Consider the following 12,499-nt stretch of genomic DNA (forward strand, 5'->3'; position numbering starts at 1 on the left):
TCTTTGCCACATACAGCTGTGGCGGCCCGATCCTTGGGGGCATTTAAGGAGGAGATTGATAGGTATCTAATTAGTCAGGGTATCAAGGGATATGGGGAAAAGGCCGGAAACTGGGGCTAGATAGGAATAGTTTTAGTTTAGCTCATGGAGCAGACTCGTTGGGCCGAATGGCCTACTTCTGCTCCTTTGTCTTGTGATCTTGTGATCTTGATGAGATGAGTACGATGAGATGGACTCTGGCCTCACGATCTACCTTGTTGTGACCTTGCACCTTATTGCACTGCACTTTCTCTGTGGCTGTGACACTTTACTCTGTACTGTTATTGTTTTTACCTGCACTACATCAATGCACTCTGTACTAACTCAATGTAACTGCACTGTGTAATGAATTGGCCTGTACGATCGGTTTGTAAGACAAGTTTTTCACTGCACCTCGGTACAAGTGACAATAATAAACCAACACCAGTATCGATAGTTACACTGTGTATAATATAGGTGATGTCATCATACTGTACACCACATGGTACAATTGTGGCCAATCATATGACAATATATCTGGAGTCATAGAGTCGTAGAGGGATACAGTAAGGAAACAGTCCCTTCACCCCACCAAGACCATTCCGACCATCAACCACACAGTTACAATAACCCCATTTTTTATTCTCCCCACATACATATCAAATCCCCCTCCCCTCAGATTTAACACACTGCAGGCACATTACAGTGGCCAATTAACCTACCAGACCACACGTCTTTGGAATGTCGGGAGAAACCAGAGCACCTCGAGGAAATCCACATGGCCACAGAGAGAACATGCAAACTCCACTCGGAAAAGTCAAGACTGAACCCAGGTCTCTGGCACTGTAAGGCACTGGATCATCTGGTACTCACTGGAGAGCTGTATGAGTACAACACATGTTATGAACACACCGCACAAGCGGAGCTGTAAATATTGTGAATATGCGACACATACCATCTTAAGGATGAACTGCAGCACTTGCCAAGGCTTCTCTGACAGCAGACTGGTCTACCCCCGTTCTTGTGCAATGCTAGAAACAGTTGTCATGGCACATTCCACATTCCAACCCTGACTGCATTGCACATTCTGGATCTGGCTTTACAGTGCAAGATCTCCACTCCAAATTCTTCAGGACCAGGCAGTACCTGAAGTATAGGTACATCTGGATTACATGTACCAATCCTTTGCAGTGATAGTGTATATCTAATGTGATGTTTTTCATGTTTTTTTTGTCTGTAATGCTGGGATTTATATGCACCGTGGAGATTGGTAGGATTGTAAACTGGTGATGTTGCTAAGATGTATGCATCAACATTAATTGCTAAGTGCAATGATGCCATTTCAACTTGCAACAACAGAGTTGATTCTCTAAGCATTTCTTTAAGGTTGGTTTATGATGAAGGAGATCCTGTAGAATACTAATTAAAATGCCTATCTCGAACTTTAGTTCATTCGACACTAAGATTTGCTGGACTGTGGATGCACAGAATTACCAATGTAAACCAGGAAATCTAATCACACAAAGATCAGTGTTTTGTGACTTTTCACTGATGAAATAATAGCCTGGAAATTAGGAAGCCTTGCACAGATTTGATTTTCTGTGAGACACCTGAAATCTGTTTATTTCCAGGTCGGAAAAAACATCCCAGAAATCCCACTGGCCGCTTCTGTTTGGGACTTCATTTTGATCTGATTTCCACAGCAGTCACGGATGGGATGAAGTTGCTCCTTTTCAAAATGTCGCTCAATAAACCAGTTCACGTTATGTCGAGATGCGCCTGTCGGCATGTGCTCCCAGCACAGCCACGATGGCAGTACTATTCAAAGGGTGTCCCAGAGCAGGTTCCAGCCCAGCACTTGGAGTCCATTCAGACGGACCTTCCTTAATTTCTTTTCGACTTCCCTGCCCTGGTTGTGCACCTCTCCTCCTTCTCACTATCTACCTCTCCCGTCCCATCATGTCCCAGGACAAACCCCACTCCAAACCCTCCACGGGACTCCAATCTCAGGCAGCAATCTTCCCACAGGCCCCAAAAACTGCCCCCCAACTCCACTAAGCCCATCTCCTCAACCTGTACATTATTAACTGGGAAAATACATACAGGGACTGATCTTCCAAATGTGCATTCCTCGTGGAATCTCCACCGCCAGCTCCCAGTCAGGACATTCCTCTATTGGGAAGGTAAATCTTGGAGAGGTTATCCTTGATCTATGGAGTTAAGTGGTGGAGAGTGAGGCTTTGTATCTGCCATGCACATTTGAAAATTGTCCCTGCTAGGCTGCCTTAGTTTGGCTTTGACACATTAACGTGTCACTCTGATTTTCTTTGGGTCAGCAATTCATTCTTCTTGCTTTATCAAATACATCCACACAACTTAAATCAATTACTCGTAGGAAACGTGCACGAGCCCTTTGTTGGTAAATTCAGATTTTAGGTTCAGATGAAGCATTATGGAGACACGACAGACAGCAGACACTGGACATCTGGAGCAAGACACAAAGCACTGGAGGAACTCAGCAGGTCAGGCAACATCTATAGAGGGAAATGGACAGTCGACGTTTTGGGTTGAGACCCTTCATCAGGATTGGAAAGCGTTACATGGTGCGCACCTCTGACCTTCTGATTCTGAATCACTTTGCTGCACCTTTAATCCTTTCTTCCCTTACACCCTATGTTACCCGATATTGCTTCGACTCATGTTTGGACAGGTACATGGAGAGGAAAAGTTTAGAGGGATATGGGCCAAAAGCGGGCAAATGGGACCAGCTCAGATGGGAATCTTGGTCGGCATGGACCAGTTGAGCCAAAGGGCCTGTTTCCATGCTGTATGCCTCTATGACTCTAATGAGTGCCTACTGCATTTCAGTGGGACTTGTCTCAGTCTGACTTCGCACAGTCTTTAGTGTGAGTTCGCTTTGTGAGCTGAACATGGAGTAATTAGTACTGTTGGGCACCACTGTGCCAGGATTAGCATTAGCACAGCAGGCCGAGTTTCTCCAAGATTTGGAATAAAGAGATCACAGAATTGCAGAGGACGGTTCTGTCAGTGCCAAGACTTCTTTCTTTTCCAGTTTTCACCAGCCTCACCGTGTGTGATCAGCACTGGCGTGGGACCACACAGTATCGGGTAACATGGGGCGTAAGGGAAAAATGGATTAAAAGTGCAGGAAAGGGATTGAGAATCAGAGGTGTGCACCATGTAATCCTTCCCAGTCCTGATGAAGGGTCTTGACCCAAAACGTCGACCATCCCTGTCCCTTCATAGATGCTGCCTGACCCACTGAGTTCCTCCAGCAGATTGTTTTGTTGCTCCAGATGTCCAGCGTCTGCTGTCTGTTGTATCTCCATAATGCTTCATCTGAACCTAACATCTGAATTTACCAACAAGGGACCCATGCACATTTCCTACGTTTATGCCATTTTAGTACAATTTGCTGGCATTTGTTCACACCCTGCCACCACAGCACACAAGCTTTCTCCTTAATACTCAGTAACGATAACTGTAAAAACCATTGTGCAGTATCAGCATCACCATGTATCAACTGAAATGCTGAGATCATATAATGGTATTGGTATTGGTTTATTATTGTCACTTGTACTGAGGTACAGTGAAAAACTTGTCTTACAAACCGATCTTACAGGTCAGTTCATTACACAGTGCAGTTGCATCAAGTTAGTACAGAGTGCACAGTTCTTGCAAGATCCAGTACTTCTTTCCCTTCTGTCTCACATTATTCCGTCTCACTTTCTCTGGCAGCTTCTTCCATGTATACAGCTCAGGCACGGTAGTGTAGCGGTTAGCGTAACACTATTACAGCGCCAGCGACTCGGGTTCAATTCCTGCCACTGTCTGTAAAGAGTTTGTACGTTCTCCCCGTGTCTGCGTGGGTTTCCTCCCACATTCCAAAGACGTACGGGTTAGGAAGTTGTGGGCATGCTATGTTGGCGTCGGAAGCGTGGCGACACTTGCGGGCTGCCCCCAGAACGCTCTACGCAAAGATGCATTTCACTGTGTGTTTCGATGTACATGTGACTAATAAAGAAATCTTATCTTATCTTATTACAACCAAGATATTCAATAGCCCAAGATTCAGCCTTCTTATATCTGGGCTTTATGCACGACGAGGCAAGGGTATCCTTGGATCACGTGGTTTAAGCCACCCGTCTCCACCTGCTCTTTGCCCATTGAGTTCCATAAGGCAGAGCTCATTCATTGTGAAGTGGACTTTCGATCTGGAAATTAATTGAGTCAAGATCAGATTTAGATATTTTCCCTATAAGTAAAAAAGATATGTTGCAAGTGGATGACTCAACATTAGGAGGTGTTGTTGATAGAGAAGAAAGTTATCGTAGACTACAGGGGGATCTTGATCAGTTAGGGCGGTGGGCCGAGGAGTGGCAAATGGATTTCAATACATATAAGTGTGAGGTGATGCATTTTGGAAAGTCAAACCAGCGTAGGACTTGTACTATGAATAGTAGGCACTAGGGAGTGTAATGGAACAGAGGGACCTAGGAGTACAAGTGCATAGTTGTTGAAAGTTGCATCGCAGGTAGACAGGGTGGTGAAGAAGGCATTTGGCACCCTGGCCTTCATCAGTCAGGGCATTGAGTATGGGAGCTGGGACATTATGTTGCAGTTGTGTAAGTCATTGGTGAGGCTGCACTTGGAGCACTGTGTACAGTTTTGGTCACCCTGTTATAGGAAAGACATGGTTAAACTGGAGATAGTGCAAAGGAAATTTACGAGGATGTTGCCAGGACTTGAGGGCCTGAGTTACAGGGAGAGGTTGGCCAGGCTGGGTCTTTATTCCTTGGAACGTAGGAGAATGAGGGGTGACCTTATCAAAATGTTTAAAATCATGAGGGGCACAGAGAAGGTGGACGGTAACAGTCTTTTCCCCAGGGTAGGGGAGTCCAAAACTAGGGGGCACAGGTTTAGGGTGAGAGGGGAAAGATTTAAAAGGGACCTGAGGGGCAACTGTTTCACGCAGAGGGCGGTGAGTGTGTGGAACGAGCTGCCAGAGGAAGTGGGTGAGGCAGGTAGAACAGGATCATTTAAGAAGCACTGGGATAGGTACATGGAGGGGCGGGACTTGGAGGGATATGGGCCGAACACAGGAAGTTGGGACCAGCTGAGTGGGCACTGTGGTCGGCATGGACTGGTTGGGCCAAAGGGCCTGTATCTGTGCTGGATTCCTCTGTGACTCTATGACTTTACGTATCAGTGTCTGATTATCACCCATGTTCAGTGCTGAGATTAAGCTGCACTTGGACCTCGGAACAGCAGCACAGTGACCAGTCTTCTGAGGTTCCCCTACAATGTGAAAGGGTCTCTGAACTGACTTTTCAGCAGTTCTCTGCAGCCATGTGATTGGAAGAAAAACCTACTGCAATAGTGCAAGAGGGTCCCCACATCCTGAGTTTGTTCAATCCCCACTTCAAACTCAATGAGTCACTTGACAGGTTTAATCCCAACTTGAAACCAACCACTTGCCTTGCAAACCTTTCCCAAACCCAAGCATTTTCCAAGATGCACTCTCCCCCAAGTAGAGTTGTATAAGTGATAAGGTATTCACAAGAATATGGTTCCCAATACAAGTGGACAAAGGTTCAAAAAGACAGAGGTCACTGAGATCACAGCAGCTTGCAATAATGTGGAGTCTTTATGATGGAAAAGCTCTAGTGGGTATTAGATCAGAAGGAGACGGACAAATAGGTTGATCTGAAAGAAGATTGGCTAAGACCAAGGGGCTTGCGCACTTAAAGATTGTCTTGGTGAAGTATAAGGAAGTTAGTATTCAGATGGGTTGAAGTCTGTTCACACAAACCTATCTTGTAACTTAAGATAACCCATAAAATATTCAACAGGCAATGTCGCAAAGACTCGTTCCTTATCCTGCCAGCAGTCTATTCCCAGTTCCCCAGAGTCGCAACTTGCTAGCAGTGACATTGCTCTGTTTGCCATCAACGCCTGCTCTCCATCCAAGCGTGGTGTCTAAATTGAGAAATAAATACCATTCAACTGCACGAGCTTGCCAACAAGTTGTGCTTTATGCCAAGTTTTACCTTCAGGCTACACTGCATTAGCCTGCAGTTACTGTGGAATCAAAAGTAAAATTACAATTTGATGTTGATCTTGGAAAAAAATGTCATTTAAAAACAAAATTCTTTCTGCCTTTGTAACATTTATTCAAATTATTTTAAGTTATGTGTTATTTTCAAAACTGCTTTGCATTCTGCTGCAGTTTTACATAAATGCCCCAAACGATTATAGTGTTGCAAAAATAAATTCTCATAAGTAAAATACCGTGGAAGTCAAAATCTGAACTGGGACCAACAACACTCAGCAGGTCAGGTGGCATCTGTGGAAAGAAGTAGAATTAACGTTTCAAGTCGTTGAACCTTCATGACAAATAAATTCACACCTTTGGCGATGCTTTGGTACTTTGGAGATGGCTGTATTGTCATTACTCATTGGAGAGAAGGAGGATGAGGGGAGACATGATAGAGGTGTACAAAATATTAAGAGGAATAGATAGAGTGGACAGCCAGCGCCTCTTTCCCAGGGCACCAATGCTCAATACAAGAGGGCATGGCTTTAAGGTAATGGGTGGGAAGTTTAAGGGAGATATCAGAGGGAGGTTTTTCACCCAGAGAGTGGTTGGGACATGGAATGCGTTGCCTGGAGTGGTGGTGGAGGCTGATACATTGGTCAAGTTCAAGAGATTGTTAGATAAGCATATGGAGGAATTTAAAATAGAGGGATATGTGGGAGGAAGGGGTTAGATAGTCTTAAGCGTGGTTTAAAGGTTAGCATAACATGGTGGGCCGAAGGGCCTGTATTGTGCTGTACTGTTCTATGGTTCTATGGTCATCAACCTTATGAATTTCAAGTCAGTTTGATAATACTTCAATACTGCTATTACTGTGGGTGTCTGAGCTACAGTATTGGTATTGCTATTGGTTTATTATTGTCACTTGTACCGAGGTACAGTGAAAAGCTTGTCCTACAAACCGATCGTACAGGTCAATTCATTACACAGTGAAGTTACATTGAGTTAGTACAGAGTGCATTGATGTAGTACAGGTAAAAACAGTAACAGTACAGAGTAAAGTGTCCCTGTAAGAAGATTTAAAAGAACGTTATTAGTGATAGTTAGTGACATAGAGTTTAAATTTAAAAGTGTGGAATGATTACTGTAAGGGTAATGAGTAGATCTGTAGAGAGCAGCTTGCAACATATTGCCACATTCCGGCGCTATCTTGAACGTCCATGCACATTGCGAAGACTAGTACTCTCCCTTCTGAGGTTGCGACAGCAATCACATGTGAAAATAATTATGTAAATGTTGCACTTTATTTGAAGGAAGGTTAAAAAATAAATTAATTAAACTTATCTTTTTTCCATTTTTAGTTATAATGTATTGACAATATCACCAGACCATTCACACAAAAATAGAAAGCACCTGATCTCACAGGGTAGTAAGATCATCTAGAGTGAGCACCTTCCCCAGCATCAGCCAAGTGCTGATCCTGTTGTAGAGTTGTATATGGAATAGAAGGCGGTGTCCATCACTAAGGGCTCTCACCACCCGGGACGTGCCCTCTTCTCATTACTACCATCGGGGAGGAGGTACAGGAGCCTGAAGACCCACACTCAACAATTCAGGAACAGCTCCTTCCCCTCCGCCATCAGATTTCTGAATGGTCCATGAACCCATGAATACTACCTCGTTATTCCTTTTTATTTGCACTATTTATTTATTTTGTAATTTATAGTAATTTTATGTCTTTGCACTGTACTGCTGCCGCAAAACAACACATTTCACATCATATGTCAGTGATAAGAAATCAGATTCTAAATCTAATCTGATTCTAAAAAAACGAACATGAAATAATAACGTTCTGATCCTGTGGAACAAGAGCCAACCTTCCAGTGCAATCATTGCCAACCACCAGTTTTGGATGGATCATTCCAAAGTGAAAATGCATTTGCACAAATTCCCACCTATTATTTCTGCCCTCGGAAAATGCTACCAAATGTTCTTTTGAGAAGTCCATGAACATAATTAAAGCAAAGACCCCTCCCACCCCAGTCATTCTCTCTTCTCCCCCCTTCCATTGAGCAGAAGATACAAAAGCTTGAAAATGCTCACCACCAGGCTTAAGGACAGCTTTTATCCCGCTGTTATTAGACAAATGAATGGACCTCTTGTACGATAAAGGTGAACTCTTGATCTCTCAGTCTATCTCATCTTGGCCCTTACACCTTATCTATCTACCTGCATTGCACTTTCTCTGTAACTGTAACACTATATTCCGCATTCTATTATAGCTTTTCCCTTCGTACTACCTCGATGTACTTATGTTCGGAATGATCTGTATGCATGGCATGCAAAACAAAGTTTTTCACTGTATCTTGATACATGTGACAATGGTAAACCAATTACCCTATTAGAAAGTTGTTCTTCACATGTCCAATGGCTTTATTTGAGGCCACATTGGTTTGATTCATCTTTTCAGTCACATGAGAACTGACTGATTTAAAACCATCAGCAGTTTACATCAGTATTTTTTTCCAGTAAACCAGTGGATAGTTCTGTTACTTTTTCCATACTTTTCAAACAGTTGTTATTCAGTTACTCAGATCTTCTGATGAATTGCTCTGCGTTTAGAACCCTCAGAAGCCTGAATTGGGTCAGTTTGCCTCTGATGTGCTAATTTCTTAGGTAAGTCAGTTTCTAGTTTCACAGCTTTACCAATCAGGATTAAACCACATTGCACGTGTTTTCATTTTTGATGCAACAAGATCTTATGAATTTTGATTTCTGTTTAAGTTCATTAAAAAGCCTCAGCACTCATATTGGAAGACCGTTATAACATCTGAGATTCCCATATTTTATTCCTTAAAATGTATTGACCTGGAAATTCTGTCTTTTATGTTTAAATTCATGAACATTAAACATTATGATATAATATGCAAGTAACTAGACTAACAGACAGAATTTCAGATCAGAGTTGTGAGTTTGAACCCCACCATTGCAACTGGTCAATTTAAATTCAAGTAATTAAATAAATCATGAACCCTCTGTGACAGAAACTATGAAACTTCCAGGTTATTGGGTAAAAGAAAACTACAGTGTATCCCCGCATTACGGCAGTTTGGGTGAAGGAAATTCATCCTTAGGGAATTCACAAATCTCTACCAAAAAGAAACTGATAGTTGGAATAAAAATGTGCTCTTATGGAATTTATGTGTGAGAAAAGTAACTAAACGAACAGAAAATATGAAAGAAACATCAAATTTTGTCAATTTTTGTCAAGGAAAATCATGATACGGACGGTTTTCTTGGAACGTAACCCTTCCACGACACACGGGTGCACTTTATCTTCGTTGGGGAAGGAAATCTGCTGTCTTTACCCAGTGTGGTGGACTCTCTTGTCAGGTCAGGAGCAACTAAGGACAGACAGTAAAAGCTGGCACTTTGAGTGGTTCCACATCATGTAAACAAGTAAATAAAAAAATTGCTAATATACACTGTGCAACAGAATATTATGTAAAACCCAAGCAATGAGTGCATTGCACGCTGGTGGAATTTCAGTCCTGGTGTCTGGACATACAGAGTACATACATGTGGAGCTTTCAGTTCAGATGAAAGGTCTCAACCCGAAACGTCAACTGTCCATTTCCCTCCAGAGACTGCTAGGCATGTGCGTCGACACCAGGCAGCATGCCCCAAATGTCTTGGCATCAATTACATAAACTTATTTTGCACATACAGTCGTGAGAGTTGTGACTGTTTTGATGTCAGTTAAAAAAAGACAAAACTTCTCTGTTTTGACGCGATGGAGTCCAATGTTCCTGTGATCTCGCAGAAGGGTCTCCCTTTCAATGGGTCCCCAGATCTTTCCTCCCACCACCACAACTACCTTCAATCACTTGTCCAACCATTATAAAAGACAGGAAATTATAGGCCAGTCAGCCTGACTTCAGTGGTTGGTAAGATGTTAGGGTCCATTATTAAGGATGAGGTTTCGGGGTAATTGGAAGCTCATGATAAAATAGGCCGAAGTCAGCATGGTTTCCTCAAGGGGAGATGTTGCCTGACAAATCTGTTGGAATTCTTTGAGGAAGTAACAGGCAGGATAGACAAAGGAGAGTCAGTGGATGTTGTTCACTTGGATTTTCAGAAGGCCTTTGACAAGGTGCCGCACGTGAGGCTGCTAAACAAGACAGGAGCCCACGGTATTACAGGAGAGGTACTACCATGGATAGAAGATTGGCTGACTGGCAGAAGGCAAAGAGTGGGAATAAAGGGGGCCTTTTCTGGTTGGCTGCCGGTGACTAGTGGTGTTCCGCAGGGGTTGGTGTTGAGTCCGCTACTTTTCATGTTATATGTTGATGATCCGGATGACGGAATTGAAGGCTTTGTGGCCAAGTTTGTGGATGATACAAAGACAGGTGGAGGGGCAGGTGGTGTTGAGGAAGCAGGGAGTCTGCAGAAGGACTTGGACAGGTTGGCAGAATGGGCAAAGAAGTGGTAGATGGAATACAGCACGGGGAAGTGTACGGTCATGCACTTTGGTAGAAGGAATAAAGGCGCAGACTATTTTCTAAACGGGGAGAGAATTCAGAAATCGGAGGTACAAAGGGACTTGGGAGTTTGGTAATAGTGCAGGTTGGGTCGGTAGTAAGGAAGGCAAATGCAATGTTAGCATTCATTTCGAGAGGACGAGAATATAAAAGCAAGGATGTAATGCTGAGGCTTTATAAGGCGTTGGTCAGACCACATTTGGAGTATTGTGAGCAGTTTTGGGCCCCATATCTATGGCAGGATGTGCTGGCATTGGAGAGGGTCCAGAGGAGGTTTATGATAATGCCAGGAAGGAAAGGGTTAACATATGAGGAGGGTTTGATGGCTCTGGGCCTGTACTCGCTGGAGTTTAGAAGTATGAGAGGGGATCTCATTGAAACCTACCGAATATTGAAAGGCCTGGATAGAGTGGACGTGGACAGGATGTTTCCAGTAGTGGGAGAGTCTAGGACCAGACGGCACAGCCTCAGAATAGAAGGACGTCCCTTTAGAACAGAGATGAGGAGGAATTTCTTCAGCCAGAGGGTGGTGAATCTGTGGAATTCATTGCCACAGATGGCTGTGGAGGCCAAGTCATTGAGTATATTTAAAGTGGAGGTTGATAGGTTCTTAATTAGTAAGGGAGTTGAAGGTTACGAGGAGAAGGCAGGAGAATAGGATTGAGAGGGAAAAATAAATCAGCCATGATCGAATGGCAGAGCAGACTCGATGGGCCGAATGGCCTAATTCTGCTCCTATATTTTATGATCACCCCGAACACAGGCCCAGTCATGAGCCTGGTCCCATCCCCTGAATCCAACCATGGCAACATGCTGACCCCACCCTGCAGCATCCAATCACGTGTGTGATCCACCAGTGTTACCCTGACCTCCAACACCTCAGCTCCTGAGGTGCCATCTCCCAGTCTTTCCAAAGCCATGAGTCCAGGCCCAATCACCCTTGCTGACTTCCAGTGTTCTCTACAACCAATCCCCCTCCCCACCACCCACCTCTGCATCCTTTGGAAGCCCTGTAAAGACAGAGCTCATGGAGGAAAGTCTTGCAGGAGCATTTTGAGTCTGCAAAGCCTATTCCATCCCATACGATAAACATTGGTCTCTCAGTCTTGATGGAGGGTCTCGACCCAAAATGTTACTATTCCTTTGCCTCCACAGATGTTGACTGATGCGCTAAATTCCTCCAGATTACAGCATCTGTAGTCTCTTGTGTCTCCGAGAAATATTGGTCTCTGGGTCAGCTCATACAAAACTGGCACTGTTCACTACACAATGTCCCTTTAATATGTTTTCCCTGGTGAGGAATAATTTCTGCGCCCTGAGCTTCTGATCTTGGTGACAAAGCACATTGATGAAGGTAGAGCAGTGGATGTGGTGTACATGGATTTTAGTAAGGCATTTGATAAGGTTCCTCATGGAAGGCTCATTCAGAAAGTCAGGAGGCATGGGATCCAGGGAAACTTGGCTGTGTGGATTCAGAATTGGCTCGCCCATAGAAGACAGAGGGTGGTGGTAGATGGAGCGTATTCTGCCTGGAGGTCGGCGACCAGTGGTGTTCCATAAGGATCTGTTCTGGGACCCCTGCTCTTTGTGATTTTTATATATGACTTGGATGAGGATGTGGAAGGGTTGGTTAGTAAAAAAGGTTGGTGGTGTTGTGGATAGTGTAGAAGGCTGCTGTAGATTACAACAGGATATTGATAGAATACAGACCTGGGCTGAGAAGTGGCAGATGGATTTCAACCCAGAAAAGTGTGAAGTGGTACATTTCAGGAGAACAAATTTGAAGGCAAAATACAAGGTTAATGGCAGGACTCTTAGCGGTGTGGAGGAACAGGGGGATCTTGGGGTGCAAGTCCATAGATCCCTCAAGGTTGCCGCGCAG

The sequence above is a fragment of the Pristis pectinata genome, chromosome 16 (assembly GCF_009764475.1).
Source record: "Pristis pectinata isolate sPriPec2 chromosome 16, sPriPec2.1.pri, whole genome shotgun sequence".
NCBI classification, from domain to species: domain Eukaryota; kingdom Metazoa; phylum Chordata; class Chondrichthyes; order Rhinopristiformes; family Pristidae; genus Pristis; species Pristis pectinata.